This window comes from Zootermopsis nevadensis, unplaced genomic scaffold, assembly GCF_977971745.1.
Source record: "Zootermopsis nevadensis isolate Lab colony 2312 unplaced genomic scaffold, Znev_1.0 Znev_ptg000075l, whole genome shotgun sequence".
NCBI classification, from domain to species: Eukaryota; Metazoa; Arthropoda; class Insecta; order Blattodea; family Termopsidae; genus Zootermopsis; species Zootermopsis nevadensis.
In genome coordinates, this window is record NW_028259206.1 from 325,085 (window position 1) to 344,895 (window position 19,811).

The 19,811-nt window shown below is 36.5% G+C and overlaps 1 long non-coding RNA gene and 1 pseudogene across 2 annotated transcripts; one reads left to right on the plus strand and one right to left on the minus strand.

Annotated features, from left to right (window-relative positions):
* Window positions 1-580: 580 nt before the first annotated feature.
* Window positions 581-19,596, plus strand: LOC147871020 (cell adhesion molecule Dscam1-like; annotated as a pseudogene). The gene is made up of 21 exons (XR_015532894.1): window positions 581-1,044; window positions 1,469-1,608; window positions 2,965-3,082; window positions 3,536-3,867; window positions 4,608-4,901; window positions 5,579-5,839; window positions 6,509-6,764; window positions 7,458-7,586; window positions 8,435-8,608; window positions 9,140-9,427; window positions 9,663-9,965; window positions 10,050-10,120; window positions 10,206-10,439; window positions 12,054-12,200; window positions 12,404-12,562; window positions 13,596-13,729; window positions 14,954-15,110; window positions 16,998-17,379; window positions 18,519-18,704; window positions 18,913-19,200; window positions 19,427-19,596. The product of XR_015532894.1 is annotated as a cell adhesion molecule Dscam1-like (transcript).
* On the minus strand, window positions 15,236-19,537 carry LOC147871021 (uncharacterized). The gene is made up of 2 exons (XR_015532895.1): window positions 19,404-19,537; window positions 15,236-17,221 (listed from the first exon to the last, which is right to left on the minus strand). It is a non-coding gene; the product is annotated as an uncharacterized LOC147871021 (long non-coding RNA).
* Window positions 19,597-19,811: the final 215 nt, after the last annotated feature.

Below are 19,811 nucleotides of genomic sequence, written 5' to 3' on the forward strand. Positions count from 1 at the left end.
AAATTGGTTTTTGTTTGAGGATGTTTTTTATTGTGTTTTTAGTTTTGTATGCTGTTTTTATTTTGTTTTCTTTAAATAATTTAGTTATGAATTTGGTTTCTTTACCTATGTATGTAAAAGTGGCCCATTTGTTTTGTATGTTTTCGTTTTCGTTGGGTTTTGTTGTATTATTAGGTTTTTTATTTAGTTTATAGTTATTATATCCGTTTTCTTTAAGAATTTGTTGAATGATGTTTAATTCTATTTGTTTGTTTTTTATAGATATTGGGTATATATCTTTTCTGTTTAGTAAGTAATTTATAGCCATTTGTTTGTGTTCGATGGGGTGGCAGGATGAGGCATGTATTATTGTGCTTGTATTTGTTGGTTTTCTGTAAATTTTGAATTAGAAATTGTTTGTTTTTCTTATTATTGTTAAATCTAAATAATTTATTGAGTTATTTTCTTCAAGTTCTAATGTAAATTGTATATTTTGGTTTATATTATTAAATTCTTTAAGTACTTGTTGAATATCAGTCTTTTTTGTATTGTAGATTATTAGTATGTCATCTACGTATCTACTATAATATTGAATATGGTTTTTATTTAAAATGTTTATTATATTATTATGTTCTATGTATTGGAGGAAAATTTCAGATAATATGCCTGATGTAGGAGCGCCCATGGGTAGTCCTGTATTCTGTTGCCAATATTTGTTATTAAACTGAAAGTAATTTTGATTTATAATGGTGTTTGTTATTAATTTGATTTCATTTATTGTTTGTATATTGGTATTTTGTTTATTTAAAATATTTTGTCTTAATAACGTTAACAAAACTTTGTCTTGTAAAGACTTTTTCAGACAGCTTCGCTGATGTCCTCTGTTCCCCTTGCAGATGTGGTGCAGCCATATCAGATGCAGGTGCGTAATGTCTTTGTAATGGGAGGCAATGTTGCTGTACTGAAGTGCAACATCCCTAACTTTTTGAGGGGGTTGGTCCAAGTGTCCAGCTGGTTAAAGGACGAACACTTGCTGGGAAGAACCGTCATACATCCTGGTGGCAAGTAAGTGCTGTTTGTAGTGAGGACTGGACCAAGCTATGGGAAGAATTACCCACTGACGATTGCCACATTGCAAATATGATACTCTTCAGGATCTTTTACAACATTTAATCCCAGTGAAAAATTATTCTCTAAAGGTTTGTGACAATGGCCAATTCATTATATGGAATGCACATTTCTTCAATTATATTCTTTGAAATTATACATATCTCATTGTCCTTGATGGTCGTTTATTGCAGATAGAATCCCAGTGTTGAAAAGCTAATCCCTTTACATAAAGCACTGTACAGGTTCACAAAAATCGTTTTCTTTTATTTTGTTAAATATGTGCAATATCAAGAGTTTTAAACAAATATAGTTCATAAAATCTTTGTAAACTTAATTATGATTACCGATCTCTATTTTACTCTGTGTTGCCATGGTGCAGGTTCACCTTAACATCCTCAGGTTCGCTGCATATCAGGGACACTGTGACCAATGATGGGTTTGCTCGCTTCTACTGCCAGACTGTGCACCGACTGACTGGAGAGAAAAAACTAAGCATGCCAGGACAGATCATCATCAGCCGTGAGTTACGGTGATTTGTCATGATTCCCATGAAAATATCTTCATTGTTCTTCTTCCAAGCACAAGTGCCAGTGAGGAAATAATTTCATTACATTCATACTAGTATTCCCAGTTATTATTTCTGTATGTGACATTTGTGGTATTAAAAGCTGCCTGTAGTTCCACGGCTCACAAGCTTCAGTGACAGATGATCCTGAGAATGTTGCCTTAAGTAGAAAATCTGTAATAGTTGTTCATATACAAGTATCTATGAGTAATTATTACTGTTATATTATTACATCTATCACAGTAAACTAATATGACATGTGTACCATGTATGATCAAAAGATTTCTGTCTTCTGGGTTGTTTCGTAGTCTGGTCGATGTTAACCAACGTTTCGGATGTCATATTTCCTCCATCATCAGGGCGATGATTATGCCAATAGGGTGTGGGGGGCTAGATTTATAGGTGCCAGAATGTGAATGGAGTAGCTTGTCCCGAGCCAGTGGGAGTGGACCAATAGGAGTGCGTGGGCGAGTGTGAGAGAGGGAGTGCTCGGGAAGTGCGTCCGGTGGGACATGGGAGTTCGGTTGAATGTGGTCGGTGCCCTGAAAAGCTCCAGGTTAGTGGTCTGGTTGGTTCTGGCGGTGCACTCTTGCTCACTCTCAGAGTCCTCCATTAAAATTCAACGGGGAATGATTTCTTTTGTATCTTAATCTCCTAACGCACTTTCTTCCTTTTCTTTGTCCGTTTTGTACATTTATTACCTTCCCTCATTTCTTCCATATTTCTTTCCCATTTCTTAAATATCTCAGACTCTTTGTTCCTTTTAAACCTTCTGATTAGTTCACAGGTTATAATTATAATCTTGTGTACAACAACACTGTTCCTTTGACCTATTCTGGATCAGCAAACAGATTTTATCATTGCAACATAAAATGACAATCATGATTACCATTAAAAATTAATGCCTAACACCATTTGTCTGAATATCCCACATTTCATTCTTACACACCACCACAAATTCACATTAAACCCTTTGTAACACTAAAATAAACAGTATCCATGACACAGAATTTTCCTTATTCATTATTCCTTTGAAATTATCTATTACAGGTCTTACCAAAGTTTCATGAAGCCAAAGAACTACATTGGAAATTTGTGTTTTTGTTGCCATTAAGCACCATTACTCGAAAAAATTTTATGAGCCATGTAACATGTTACTGTATATGCCAGAACATTTTCTGCAACATCCACACCCATTTAAATATTTTTTCTGTGAGAGCATACTTTGAAGGCATCAAAGCGGAGCAAATTGGCTTTTATATATCAGCTTTGTTCTTGTTTCTGTTATTGTGATTGCTGTGCTGTTTCAGAGCCTCAGGGCAACATCCCACCCCGGATTGAGCACTCCATTCCTATTGTGAATGCTCGGGCAGGGAGTCCCACTGACCTTGTTTGTGCTGCTCAGGGTTCACCCCCTCCCACCTACAGGTCTGTCAGATCAAAGCCATCATATACTTGCAATATGCACTGCACAGTCATTGCCTGAAATTGACAGCATACATAGACAGACGTTCATCTCTGTCAGAGAACGCTATATTTCCCTCGTAACATTCTATAACTTTATCTGGAAATATTTTTGATCCTGATCCAAAAGGCATTCTTACAGTGTATAAAAAATTCTGACGTCTCTTGAACTATGTCCGTTGTCTCAGTTCTTTAATTATCTTTCTGAAAGTGGCTTTATTTCCTTCATCAGATAATAAAGTCCTGCTGTGTTGGGCCCTGGGTATTAAAGCTAGAGCCCAAACCTTGGACAATTTCTAAAATGTAGTAATTTTATAAACCTAGAATAATCTGCAAAGTCCAAGAGATGCGTCATGAGCAAACATTTTTATAGTCTCACTTTCAAGCAGATATTCATATAGTGTACTATGTCTGCAGATGGTACCGCGACCAGGTCGGTGTGCTACAGGAGGTGGGGCTTGGTATGGTACTTGTACGCCCCCTACAGTCTGTACTTCAGTTCCCACGTCTTCAGCTACAGGATGAAGGTCGCTATATCTGCGTAGTGAGCAATCTGCTGGGTGAAGGCATACACATCTCTTGGCTGAAAGATGCACACCCTTTGCTGGAGAGCCCCCATGTCAGCATTATGCAACAGGGAGAGGTGCTGGTCTTGAGAAATGTTCAGAAATCAGATCGTGGCATGTACCAGTGTATGGCACGCAGCGGTGATGAGAGTGCCCAAGGTAGTGCTGAGCTCACCCTAGGAGGTGCGTTAGTATTTTTCATAACGCTATTACAATTGGACTTTTATCATTTATTATTAACAGGCTTTAAATCTGTAACTGCACTGGTTACTATATCAAACAAATAAGAATAATTTAGAAATTCACTTTGACTAACATACGAGTATCTTTTTTGAATATATGTCATATTTATAATCAATAAATTTACCAAATGAATTTTCATATTTGTGAAGGCTTGTCCATAATCTTCATCAGATGAAAGTGATTATTGATTTCGAGTAGTTACTATGTTGCTGTTTTACATTACATACCTATTCAAAAATGATTGCAGTTAAAACCATAATTAACATACAAAGGTTCAGGATCTTATATGTAATTAATTCACCTTAGAATTTTACTCAGCCTCCACATTGCCTTTGTTAAAAGTAGAAAAAACTCATTAAGTTCACAGCAAACTTTTGCTAAAGTCAGTCATTTCATTCCAAAAGTTATGAATAGAAGGAACAGATATATATGGCTATGATACTACAAGCTTCACTTTCCTCCTCTTATTCCTTTATGTTTTCTTTTTACCTCCCTTTCTACCCTTCCAACTATATTTTATTTTTTATCCATTCCTTCCTTCGTCTCTATATTTCTCCCACTTTCACTGCTTCTTTATTTATTTCCTTCTTCCTTCCTTCCATGCCGCAGTTCTCTTTTGTCTTCCTTCATTTCCGTAGTCCTCAGTGTGTTCCAGTTTCTCATGTTTCCCGCTGTTACAGCCATATCCCCTGAGCTACAGTTAACGTTCATAGAGCAGACCCTGCAGCAAGGCCCACCAGTGTCACTGAGATGCTCTGCCTCGGGGAACCCCCCACCACGTATCACATGGCTTCTTGATGGAAGTGAGCTCATGCCCCGAGGCTATGTTCTGGGCAGTTACCTGGATTCCGCAAGCAACGTCATCAGCCACCTCAACATCTCATCCGTTCGTGTACAGCATGGTGGTCTCTACACCTGTGTTGTCAGAAATGTCCTTGGTTCTGTTCAGCACTCCGCCATGCTCAATATTTATGGTAGGTTATCCCTAAGGCAGCATAACCATGCATACAATGCTTCAGGCATTCACAAGAAGTTCTGGGAAGAACTTAAATGTTTGATTTTTAATTTAAATATCTAGAGAGGCAAGTTAAGATTAGAGGCAAGTTAAGATTTATAGATGTGTTTATAATCTTTGACCATGCCATATTTCACATGGTTATAGAGGCTAATATTAAGGTTCAGTTGTATTTGTGGAAACATAAAATTTGCATCAAACAAGAAAAATGTAAAGGTTACACAGGTACAGTTTTACAAAACTAGTAGTTTCAGTTGGCTCATGAATATTAAAAATATGAGTGATGAAAGAAACTGGTGGTATAAAAATATACGTTACTGTTTTGAGTTCCAGAAACAAGTGGATGAGCGAGTTTATTGGACAAGTAAACAAACACATGAAGGAAAATTAAATATTTTTGTTCCAAAAAGAAAGAAAGGATATAAGTCACAAGATTGATCATATTTGATCAATGGAATATGAAAGATACATAAAAGAAACATTAAAATACAGGATAGAGAAGGAAGAGATTATTGAAGACATCTAAAGAGAGCCAAAATATCATGAATATATCTCTGGACAGTCTACTTTATGCTGTCTTGACACCCGCAGACAATGTTGTAACCCTGTGTTTCAGTGATTGTACACATATTACAGGCTCTCCTTCTGCCCGTGTACCGCAGAACCTGACTGTGGTCACGGGTCTTGATGTATACCTCAGATGTCCAGTAGCAGGATTCCCCATCTCCAGTGTGACGTGGCAGCGAGCTGGTGATATTCTGCCCATTCATCTCAGACAGAGGGTGTTCTCCAATGGCACGCTATTAGTCGAACACGTTGACAAAGGGGAATACTCCTGCTCAGTCAGCAACCAACAAGGGCAGTCAGCTCATGGTAGACCATACCTTGATGTTATGAGTACGTATCCTGACTGTAGGTTACAAAATAATAGGAGGAACTGGTGATTCTCAGGTTTTGAACACTATGTGATTCTGACAACTTATAATATAATGTAATGTAGATTATTTCCCAAGATTGAACCATGTGTGTTAACCTCATAATGCAAGGAAATTAATACTTTGTTATAAACGTGTAATTGCACTGCACCATAAACCTAATAAGGAAAATCATAATATAAATGAACAGATAGATTAATTCAATAAAAGTCTGTTTCTTTTTATTTAATCTGAAATATAACATGTAGCGTGCCGTCTCAGTGGCCGCGTGGTTTGAGGCGTGGGCCTTGTGCTGCTTGGTCACTGGGACCGTGGGTTCGAATCCCACTCAATCCCTGGATGTCTGTCCGCGCTTTTCTGTGTTGTGCTGTCCTGTGTTCAGGTAGAGGCCTTGCGACGGGCCGATCCCTCGTCCAAGGAGTCCTACCGAATGTCTATAGATCGAGCCAACAAAAAGTTGGGACCCGCAGCGCTCAGGCACTTGAAGAACGGGTTGTCAAAGTATCAAAGTATAACATGTAGCAGGTAATTCCATTATTGCATTATTGAGTTTGAACTTGCTAACACAAAACATACTATAAAACATTACTGGTTCTTATGTGTTTAAAAAAATGACATACATTGTTCACAGAACCACCACAAATTGCCCCATTCCAGTTCCCCAGCAATTTACAGGAAGGAATGAGAGCTCAAGTGTCATGCAGCATCATATCTGGGGACTTCCCCATAACAATCACGTGGCGCAAGGATGGAGGTCCATTGTCTCAGGAGGCAGCAGCACCAGTTTGTAAGCAACCTGATGTTCAGCAATCTGGCAGCCCGACACTCAGGACATTACACCTGTATTGCCAGTAATGCTGCAGCTGTGGCCAAATTTATTGTTAGAGGTACAAGTTTCCAGAAGGGCAGATCATGATGTGATGGTTTATCCATCTGTCATTTGGTTAATCCATTATCATCTACTCATGTCCAAGAGTGTAGTTTATGAACAAAAGTGGGTCTGGCATGTAGTTCCAGCTTGAAAGAAATGAGCATGAATCATTATGAGGTTATTTTGGTTATTATTTAATCATATAGATCAACCTGCATCCCAGTAACTTTAATAGGAATGGAGGCAACACTTTGAGTCAGACCTGGTATCCGGTAAAAAAAATGCTGAAGCAATCTGGTCAAAACATCAATAGAAAGCAGGGCCACACAGCATGAGCTATTGACTCCACCCACTAGCTGTGATTGGCTAGGGTCTGACCATGAGATGGGAGATGATGTCAACATCAAGTCACATCAGAAACTTGATGATGGGGACAGAGTTGGTCCCTCAAGCATCAGTTTCTTCTTTTCACCAGTTGACACGGCTGATTGCCTGAGAAGATTTTATTAAGTTATGTCACTGCAAAAGCTTCAAATCATATTTTCTTCTGCCATTTATTTTGTTTGTGTGTGGGTATATACTTTTTTTTAGTTATTCTAAATTTATGTTAGAATTGTCATCTTTTCAGTTTCTACAATAATAAAATCCAAGGGAAAGTGACATTTATATTCCTGTCATAATGATTCTGACAGTTAAGTACATGGTTTAGGCTATATATATATATATAGGCTCTATGTTGAGCCCCAGGATATCTCAGTATTGTTCCAGCATCCTGTGTCTTTACACTGTCAAGCCAGTGGCTTTCCAACACCCATAATAACATGGATGAAAGCCAAGGGTTAGTGACATTATTACTCTCTTGATTTTTGAACATGTCAACAACTGTTGCTTGTCATTACTCCTGGTTATCTTCTGGACATAGTCCATTTTCTGAGGAGTCTCGTAAGTGCATTACATTTTATGAGTTATTAGTACTTCTGAAGTAAAGGGAGTAGTTATCACTCACTAGTCCATAATCAAAAGTCTCTAGAATAATGTAAAAAAAAAATTGAGGTTATGTATTTTCTTAAAAAATAACATCTCAGAAAGGAAAAACCTAATACATAATGAAAATTACTCAAACTGTTAATTCTAGTCTAACTCATGTTGGCTTAACCCTTTGAGGTCAAGTGGTAAATATACATACCAGCTGCTTTAACAGACAGTACCTTTGCATTTAGTATTGATAGGTTATGTATCATTATCAGCATAAACAGTATATATATTCCAAAACAGCATTCAGAAATTGATCATTGTGATGGTGACAGTGTTTTTTTTTTGTTTTTGTTTTTTGTAGTATGAACTAAATTCTTAAATATTATGTAGACAAGCTTCAGCTATAAAGGTTCATTTGGTTTGACATAGTTTCAGTCAGTGTGATTGTAGTAAGGGATAATTTTTGAAGTGTCAGAATCTTAAACAAATTACCTAACCTAGCATAACTGACCTGCTACCAATACATATGGGTCACTCCAAATAACCTCTAAAACTTAAAAGGAAGGATGGTCTAATGAAGAGAGGGAGGCTGATGGCTTTAAATATTACATAACACTTAAACTACTGCTATAATTAATATATTGATTGTTATAAAGTACATAATTTGTAAATATAAACATAATTACCATATAAAAACTCAGATTTTTACAGGTGAACAACCTGGTGACTATATAACCCTGGAGTCTGGTCCCCGACTTGTCATCTCAAGTAATGGTTCAGTGCTGATCAGAACGGTTGACCCATCACATGAAGGTCATTACACATGTCAGGCTAGCAATGGTATTGGGTCTGGCCTTAGCAAGGTTATTTTCCTAAGAGTAAATGGTGAGTATATACTTCATAATTTTCAGACAATTTTGCAATTATATCGTTATAGTAATTTTTATAAAACATTTAGGGTCTCTCATATATTGTTTTTCTGTTGGATTCATTCTACAAAATATGTTTATTTTGAAAGCTACATAAAATCTGCAGCCATCTTCCTGGACCTGCCCCAGTTTTACCCACTGTCCCTTTAGCTGTCATTGAATCATTTCGTGTGGACATACTGCCAGTGCTTCCTTGTGTTTGTTGCAGCATTAAAATTTAAACAACATTACCAGTACTTCCAAACAGTAGTTCATTTTTCCATCTGTAACAGCGAACAGTATAAACATTTTTTAATTCTATTCCATGGTATACATTAATAAAGCTTTTGCGTATATTATTTCTTTCTCTGTCAGGTTTCGAAGGTGACCAGCGACTGAACAGACAGATGCTTCATTTAATACTGATATGAACATGAATTTATTAGTTTTACAGAATAATTTACACATCAGTCTCAATAGGTTTCATGATCAGAAATTTTCTTTTCAGTTCCAACACATTCTAGATCACGGGCAGTAAACCAAAGTGGTGTAGCAGGAGAAGGAATTGTGTTGGTGTGTGAAGCGGAAGGAGATTTGCCCCTGCATGTAGCATGGTCAGCATCTCACAGACCTCTAAATCCTACCCACACCCAGATTACGGAACGACAAACACCCAATGGAGTCACAGCAGAACTGCATTTGGACTCTTTGGCTCGGAGAGATGCTGGTCCATATCGTTGCTCAGCTTCCAATGATTTTGGTCAGGATGAGATGATAGTTTACCTCGCAGTCAAAGGTGATACATTTATCAATATGAATTTTGTCTTAGTAAAATTCCATTTTACATGTCATAAGGCAAATGGTGTGTGGTCATTTGGTAGTCAGTGGCAATCACAGACAACTGAGTAGTAACTAGCTATGTAACTAAGTATGAAACAAAATCATCTGAGAGCAGCCGAGTGCCTTTGTTTCATTCTTTCATTTCATCTTACAGCATATGACACCATGTTATTTGCCTGTAATAATTTCAGAGCCACCAGAGGCCCCCAGGACGGGTCGACGTGCAAGAAGTGGGAAGTCGGTGGGTGAGCGTCTCATGGGGGGCACCATACTCAGGTCATGCTCTCATTATGTGATACAGTTTCGTGAGGAGGAGACCACACTGGGTGGAGGAATGAGTTCATGGAACAATGTTACTGTTGGAGGCAACATTCACAAGGCCCGCTTGGGTACCTTGAGACCTGCTACATCCTACAAGTTGAGACTACTGGCTGTCAATGAGGTTGGGGCAGGGCCTCCCAGTGAGTCTACTCTTGCCCTAACTTTGCAGGAAGGTGAGGATAATAGAAGTGATGACATTTTCAAGGACTCACTAAACACTTCACTATCTAACAGAGTTATCTTCTTTATTTATACAGCTCCCAGTGGCCCCCCAATAGATATACCTGTTGACGCAACAAGTCCAGAGTCACTTCTGGTAAAATGGAAGGTGAGAGTAATTCCAAATAGAGTGCAGTAAATTATATCCATGTCATGACATACATATTATTATATCATGCTGTTTCTCTATGCAGCCTCCCTTAGTGAGTTACTCCAATGGAGAGATCCTGGGATACCGAGTGGGGTACCAGGAAACAGTGCTCCATCCACAGCCCCACAACAAGTGCGTACAGTGAGAGGACACCGCTTGGAGGTGACACTAACCTCTCTACACCAGTTCACCTGTTATGAGGTGACAGTGCGAGCATTCAACCAGGTGGGGTCAGGCCCTGCCTCACCAACACAGTCTGTAACAACATTGGAGGGTGGTAGGTAAATATTGCGTGTCTTTTTGTTTTCTTGTGCACATTGTCAGATTGTTATAAATTAAAGTTGACTCACCATGCGCACACACCATATTTTGTAGTTCTATGTGCTGTTAAGCTATGTGACCAAAAATGTCTAGTTTTTGGTATACATAGTTTTAAACTGTTTGAAGTAATTTTATAAATTATACTTTTATGTGGTTATTTTGACAAGTAATCCAGAATGGCAGCATGTTTTAAGGTATATAATGGGTGTAAGCACATATCAATACATCATTTACTGTTTGATGGCTCAGTAATAACACTATAAGACTTGAGTAAAATGCATAATGAAATTAATTTTTTTTAACTTGTACCAGAATATTTAACTTCTTGAATTTTTTACAATACCCAAAAATATTTCAGATAAATGTTACAAACTTTAGAAAGGTAAACATTATATGTTGTGAACCGGTATTTCATTTTACAACCTGTTTTTGAGAGAGTTGAGGTAATTTGTAAATAGTGGCTGGGCAGGTATGCATCCCTCACTTTGGTTAGAAGTATGCTATTAAATATTATGAAACATATTTTGAACAACATTTCTAATGCTTGCTTAGATGAACATTGTACATTACAGTAGGCTGTCAATTATCTGTAAGCAGACAATTATATTTCCAAATTTGTCATAGTTTTTTTATATAAATCAGTAAACTAAATATAAAGAAATTATTACGTGCCTCGATCTCATCTCTTTAGATGTTGAAACATTTCAGTTGTGCACGCTATGGACTTCATCTTCTATTTCATCACACACCTTCAGACTTTCTCCTTTATGGCCTTCAAGAATGTATCACTCACCATATGCTTTACTTTTCCTTTGTTCCTACCCTGTTTCAATACTGCCAGTCTCTTAGGCATCAACTGTTAACAGCCGCTTCTTGGGACAGTATGACAAAAATTATGAGTGTATAGTCAGATTTATAAACATTATAAACTTATGCAAAAGAAAGTAGATGAGAATAACAACGTTAAATGTTCTCGAGAAGAAGCTTATACCATTAGATGTTGCATATAAAGTGAAAGTTTGGGGTATGGTAAAGCAAATTATCATAATCAGTCATGAAAACAAATATTTGTAGACAATGAAGAGAATAAATGGTTGGGTGTTCATGAGGAAAAATATCTGCTGCAGAATTGGTGTGGTGGCCTTGAAGCAGACAGTTTACAAGCAATGTGCAGTGGTTATGATCACTGGTTAAGATCAGACAATTGAAAGTGGCAAAATTTAGGATGATGAAACAGCTGGAATTTCAGAAAGCATGTCAGGCATTCATATGCTCCTGACTGAATGTCTACTTAATTATTTGAAACAAGATAACATGCTGTTTTCCAAACATTGTAAGCTCAGAACTACCACAAGATAGTATTAGGTATAACTCTAAATCAACTAAAAGTTCGATGATTTACATGATGGTTTTAATGAAATCAAGTGATTTGTTGCTATTTTTACCCTGAGTAACTTTCATGCAATTGAAAATTACATTCAAATCTAAATAACTTTAAATTTCTCATGCTTTCTACATCCACACTGCCAAGTGTAATATTTTCAAATTTACATATATATATATATCTTAGTTCCAGACATGGCACCACAAGACTTGCGCTGCTCTGCATTGTCTCCACAGAGTGTACGAGTGAGAAGGGAACCACCACCAATTGAACATCATAATGGAGTCATTGAGGGTTACAATGTTTTATACAAGCACATCAGTTTTCAAGGAGGTGAGAAGCATGAAAACCTACTCAAAAATTTTAAAGATCCAACACCTTAGCATCTAAATTGTAATGTCTAAATCATCCAAATAAATACTCCTCAAACAGACTTTCCAACAAGAACGAAAGATTTACCACAATAATGTACAGCGTAACTTTATATTTCCCCTAATGAGTTATAATTTCCAAACTGCATATAATCAATGTTCTAGGTATGGGATCAGATGTGGAAATAAAGGAAACAACAAATCTTGAGACAAATCTTCATGGTTTGGCCAAGTTTGCAAACTACAGTGTGAGAGTGCTGGCATTTACTACAGCTGGTGAAGGAGTCAGGTCCAATCCAGTCCACTGTACCACAGAGGAAGATGGTATGTTATACACAGCTAGTATTTACTGTGAAATCACATACTTATAGTCTTTTTTTAAACCCTGAGCTTTATATGAACAAAAAGAACATTCTTACTAACTCTTTTAATTGAAAATAGAACATTGTTGATAGTTGCTATATTTGTAAAGGTAAATTATATTCTTTGCTACCAAAGCAACATAATTAACCCTACCTACATACATTCAGATTTAAATCTCAAATTTTTGAACTTCACAGTTCCTTATGTGTAGATCAGGAGTTCTCATTTTTAGACATGGGGACACCTTTCACTCTTCATGGGCCACCGTGTTAGAAAAAGGACAGTTTATCAGACTAGGATTTCACAGTTGGAGCTAATTTGTGTTGGTTTGGCATTTTAGGAAGCCTTGTATAAAGCAGGAAGGAAGATATGATACAGGCATTTGGATTGGTAACTTAGGGAAAACTGCACAAAATATATTGAAGGTTTGCAGGTTGAAAACCTCTGGCACACATAATAGTCAGTATTAAAGTGCTATATTGTATTATGTTTCCCCATGCGAAGGTATTGCATTATATTATATATTATTAGACTCCAGGGTCTTTAATTCAATATACAGTGTAATAACAAAGTAACATTTTTGCTAGCATTGGAAGTAATGAATTAATAATATGTCAGCAAAAGAACTGAAAGAAAATTCTGAAAGTATAAACTTTATTAATCTGTTAAGGAGAAAAACTGTTAATTAAAGATACATGGCAAGTGATACGTGGCAAAGTAAGACCTCTCACAGACATGAAAGAAGAAAATAGGTATTCTGTCTGCTCTGTCATTTATTTTCTATACAGTGGTGTACAGACTTAGTTATGTCCCCCCAGTGAAAATAAAATAGCTATAACTTTTACATTCTGTGTTGTGTAAGGATAAAGTATAATGTGATATCCTTCTACTGAAATGTCTACAGTAAATGATCCTACCCTTATCCATCTGATATTTTCTTGTTTTGATTTCCTTTTTAAGAAAATTATTCCCAAAATGTTTATTTTTCTTACAGTTCCAGGTCCACCTGAACAAATCAAGGCACTAGCAATGACATCTGACAGCATTATGGTTGCCTGGACAAGACCGCTGGAACCAAATGGCAACATTATCAAGTACAATGTGTACTACCATTCATTGCTGCGCAAAGTAAGCTTCAGAATATTTTTACAAAAAGCACAAGACATACTTAGATGCTCTGCATGAATTTTTTTATAGTTTAACGAACATCATGAAGAAAGCCCTTACTGAGAACCTGGCAGTTCCTTATCTGGTCAGTGGATTCCCTGCTTTCTCTGATCCTGAAGGTTCATTACCATATTTACAAGAGCCTACCACCGATCCCTATCCTGCCAGATTAATCCAGTCCACTCCCTCACACCCTAGCTTGATAAGATCCATTTTAGGATTATAATTTCATCTACACTTAGATCTTCCAATTAGCCTCTTGCTTTAATATTTTTTAATTAGAATGTTTTGTGAAATACTTATCTCTTGTGCATGCTACATGCCCTACCCAACTCATCCTCCTTGATTTCATCATCCTAATGCAGTTTTCTCCAGTCCCTGTAACTTCGTTCTTCTATAGTTAGACTGCTATCCTCAACACCCTATTCTGGAACAGCCTCAGTCTGTTTTTCCTTTAATATGAGAGAGTGATTTTCACATCCATAAAAAACAGTACACAAAATTAGTTTCATTTATATATTTCAGTCTTCAAATATTTATATAGCAGAAGGGTGGCAAGCATTTCCTACATTTAATCTGATCTTAATTTCTTTATGAATGAAATTTTGATGTTACCATGTTACCATTACCCTCAGTGGCGGCTTGTGAGTCTGAGCAGTGGTAGTGCTGCACAAGGGGAAAAATTCAGAATAGTCTTTCAACACATAACTATATAAATAAATGAAAAGTAAATTTGCATCAGGAGAAAACCCATACATGCTCGACAATGTTTTAACTATTTGTAAGTCCAGAAGAGCTCTGGAGCTCTTATGGATGGGCCGCCACTGTTCCCCCTGTTTACAAATTAAATATTAAAAGTTTTTTTACTGCTTCCTAGGTTCCGCCCTAACATTATTGAAATTGTTGCTGCTCTAATCTGCAACTGTCAGTGTACATAATGTGTGTTATTTTCCTTTGCATGCATTTACAATAAACTCAGAGGTAAGACTAAATTGTAGCAGGAAGAAACATAACGAAACAATTCCTTGACTTGTTTCACTGTAATTTAAAAACAAATGTGATCTCTAAGCTCTCTCACTTACCAGGATATTGATTCCACCATAATCTCCATATATCACCATTTTACATATGCAGTCTGACATCACTGCTATTGCATGGAACAATGTTTCTTGATTTCCATCACAGGATGAGCATAAGGAGACTGTGTTTGGTGACAGAGAGCTGACCTATGAAGTTCGTCGACTCAAAGAATTCCAGTAATATGAATTCTGGGTGACTGCCTCCACAATAATAGGAGAGGGACAGAGCAGCATCAAGGTTCCCCAAGCACCAGTCTCCAGAGGTGAGTTTTCAGTGTTTGTACCTAGTTCTCTTGTGAAGTGCACACACTTATCTTCCTGATGCTGGAAGATTTTCCACTTCCCCCCCCCCCCCCCCCCCCCCCATAAGCTCTTCAAAGTCAGTTCATGTAATCACAGCATGTTTATTAATACATATTTATAATTTGTTTCTTTTATCTATGCCTTGGTTTAACAATTAAGTGGCATCTTTCAGTATTTCCCTGTTTACAATATGGATTTAGGAAAGGATTAAAAACAGATAATGCAATCTATAAATTGACTACAGAGATTTTAAATGCCATGAATAACAAACAAATAGTGGGAGGCATTTTCTGTGATTTGGAAAAAGCTTTTGATTGTGTTGATCATGAAATTTTGTTATTTAAGCTTAAATTTTATGGTATCAATGGGAAGGATCACGCACTTTATGAATCTTACTTAAATAACAGATACATTAGAACAGTATTACATACTAATGACAATAACAATACAGCCTCGGATTGGCTTAAAGTTAGATATGGAGTTCCACAAGGGTCTATATTGGGACCTTTGTTGTTTCTTTTATACATAAACGATTTACCCAGTATAATAACTAAATTTGCTACACCTATAATTTTTGCTGATGATACTAGCATCCTATTTTCTCATTCTAATACAAACGACTTTAATAAACACATTCATGCAACATTTGAAAATATAAATAGATGGTTTAGAATGAACAGATTATCACTAAACTTTAATAAGACACATTATATTAATTTTAAAATTAAGAGAAAAATGTCAGATACTGTCACAATAAGTTATAATAATAAATTCATTAATAATATCTTCTGTACTAAATTCTTGGGAATTATGATTGATGGTGCATTGACTTGGAAGAATCATATTGATCTACTTATTAAAAAATTGAGCAAGGCTTGCTATGTACTTATAAATATGAAACCATATATGTCTATTTCAGTACTAAAGACAATTTATTATGCTTTCTTTCATTCCTTAATAAGCTATGGCATCATTTTCTGGGGAAATTCATCTAGTAGTTACACTATTTTTCTCCTTCAGAAAAAGGCAATTAGAACAATGATGGGATGTAGCAATAGAGTATCGTGTAGAAATATATTCAAAGAATTAGATATCTTACCGTTGGCATCACAATATATATTTTCTTTATCACTGTTTGTATTACAAAACAAAACTCTTTTTCCATCAAACATTGACTCTCATACTATTGATACTAGACAGAGACAAAATTTGTATCTACCCCAAGCCAATTTAACTATTTATCAGAAAGGAGTTCACTATGCGGGTATAAAGATATTTAATAAATTACCCACAGAGGTTAAGAATACCTCAAATAATCTTAAAAAGTTCAAGGTTGCATTAAGGCATTTTTTAATTACTCACTCGTTTTACACTGTGGATGAGTACTTAATTGGATAACTATTGTAATAAAAATACTAATTATATTGTCTTGAATTTAGTATGCTGCTTGTCTAGATGTAATTTTTTTAATGTATGTATTTTATGTTTTTATACTTGAGTTTGTGACGTGTTCTATATCCACTATTGGATTCTTGGAACTTGTAAATAAATAAAAAAAACCCTCAATATCAAGAATCATAAAATGGACAAAGAATTAATTTTTCTAACATTCATTACCGATAAGAAAGTTCTGAAGCTGGTGTGCTACTTGCTGTGCTTTTTATTTTGCAGAAAAAATTGTCATTTACTATCTTCATTATATCAGTAAGGGTTAATCCCATTGTTCTGTTTTATTGTTTATTTATTTGGCTTTACATTTTTAAATGTAATTCATTTCTTCAACCAGTCACACAAGTATACTGCTTAATCTCTAGTCAGAGTATGTGGTTATTCCTTCACTATTTCAGTCCCAGCACGGATAGCTTCGTTTTCTCGACGAGTGGTAGGAGGAGCAGGTCAAGAGCATTATGTTAGTATGCCATGGCGTGGGTCTTCCTGAACCTAATCGTAATTGGCGTGGTCCCTCTGGTAACTTCATTACCCCATCGTCAGGGAACAGGCATCAACGAGTGCTCCCAGATGGGGTATTGACACTTGGTCCACTTAGGCCAGAAGATGCTGGTAACTACTCCTGCTTGGCAGAGAATGTTTTTGGTCGAGATGAAATCACATACGAGATAATAGTACAAGTTCCTCCTGGCGAACCTCATCTGTCTGTACCTGCCACGACAACTTGCAGCCTGGCTCTGCAGTGGAGACTACCAGATAATGGTGGGAGTCCAGTAATTGGTGAGTTCTGTGTGCCTTATTTTGTATATTGTATTAAACACAATTTGATCATCAGAAAATTTTTGAAAGTGACTCCATTCTTTTCTTATTAAAAGAAAACAAAAAAATTTAAGGGTCTAGTACAAAAAAATATATAAGTCCAGTCTGGGTCAAAATTTAGTTTTACATTATTTCATGCACAAAAAGAATTGCCTGATATATTGGTGGAAGAATAGCCCGACTCAAGTCGCAGTTACAATGTTACAGTAAAAATGGTGCCACACTGTGTTGTTTTAAGGAGGAATTTGAATTTGTGGACATGGTTTCTGTTCTGCTTCAGAAGTGTTTTAACCCTCATGCTGTGCATTATTCTTTTACTGCTTTGCTAAAAGAATGTAACTTTAAAATAAAAATCTTAACTCATTATAAGGATTATTCTATTATGTTCATAGGTAAAGGTGAAGTTGTCATTGATACTTATTATATACCATATGATAAAGACATATGAGGTAGTGGGGTAGTATAGCTTCACTCTTTCTTCACCTCAACACTAGATGGAGGTGCCTGGCCACTTTACCTACAGTACCCATTGGAGAGGAGATTGGGTGTGGTCCAAAGCCAGTTTGGATGCAGCGACTAAGAGAAAAGTTGTTTGCCCCCTGATAGAAATTAAATCCCAGCTTTTCAGCCTGTAGTCAGCATTATAATGATGAAGCTACTGTGGCTCATCTTACTACATACACATCAATAAAAATCACTTCAACTTATAAACATAGCAACCAAATTCTGAATATTACATTAACAAAAGTTAATTTTATTATTATATTACAACCACTTAACACTGAGAAACATCACAAGTATCAAAATAGCATTCAAAACATAAAATTCTTCATGCTAGATGGCAGTACTGTGCAGACCAACAATAGTGAATGTTTATAGCTGAGGGAGTAAAATCAAATGTTAACCTAAAGGTAATAAATAAGGCTTGAAGACTGCCATGTACATGACAATCAGCCTTTGTGTTCCATAAAAAATTAGGAATTTATTGAGTAAATGAGTAATTTTTAGCCCCTCAAGATTGGCTGTTCTCCAAGAAGTTCGTCATTTAGTCTGTCAGTCAGTCAGTCAGTTAGAAGTTTTGTTATTATTTTGTCCCACAGGACACACATTGAGCTACAAATGAGAATCTGGGGAGTGGCAGGAGGTGGTGCTGGACCCAGACCGGAAGACATACACACTGGATGGGGTAAAGTGTGGCTCTAATTATCAGCTCTTCCTCACAGCAGTGAACTCGGTTGGTAATGGGAAACCAAGTTCTGTTGTCACTGCCACCACTAAAGGAGGAGGTATACACGTAATATACCCCAGATCGTAAGTGTTATTTCAGAGTTAAGTTAAAAGTATGCTGGTCAAAATGAATATTGTAAATGTAGTTATCTAATGCTGAAAATTAATGTGATTATTATGGTATGTCATTACATACATAACAATAATATGCTATAAAACTGCATGGATATTGTCTCCCACCCAGACTTTCAATCTTAATGTCCACAGCACCCCGAGTTCCTGCACAGGATGATCTTCTGTTGGTAAACTCAACATCAGTCACATTATTGCTGGAGTCATGGCCTAGTGGGGGTTGTCCACTGCGGTATTTTATTGTGGAGTATCGTTCTCGGGGCCAGAAAACATGGACGCTAGTTTCTAACAACCTTCAGCAGGAGGAGCTAGTAATACCTGATCTCACTCCTGCTACATGGTATGCAGTACGAATTGCTGCACACAATGATGCAGGATCCAGTGTTCAAGAGTTTCTGTTTGCCACAAAGACAAGAACAGGTGGTGGGTATCAATATAGCACTTTTCAGTGGGGATATACAACTCTGATATTGAAATTGTAAATGTACCCTAATATTTACAATATGAGAATTTGCACATTTAACTGAAATAACAGTAAATGTCATTTACTGACTAACTACAATTCAGGTAAATCCATTGTATAATACATTTATTTTTAAATAACTTAGTTGTACATTAATATTCACCTTCTGAATTCAATTTGTTTCAGAAACCATTCTTCCAGAAGTGGTGCCAGACATGTCGGAACAGCAGGGTACATTTTACGCTCACTTAAATGTGATAATTCCGATCATATCTGGAATCATCTGCACCATAGCTGCATCCATCTGTGTGTGTGTATCATCATCCATAGAAGGTAAATGCTGTGTGTTCTTGTAGAAAGTGTGGCACATAGAATTGTTCAAGAACTTTATAAGGATATACACAGTTCTTTTCCACTAATTTATTCTCATGCATTGTCTGAAGCACATATAAAATGTTTGAACCTGAATGAGTGGATCAATGTAGACACTTCGGAATTCTGTCTATATTATTTATGCTTTTTTTAAGTTTAAGTTGGTGAGATTTGAATGGGTAAATGCACACAAGGTTTA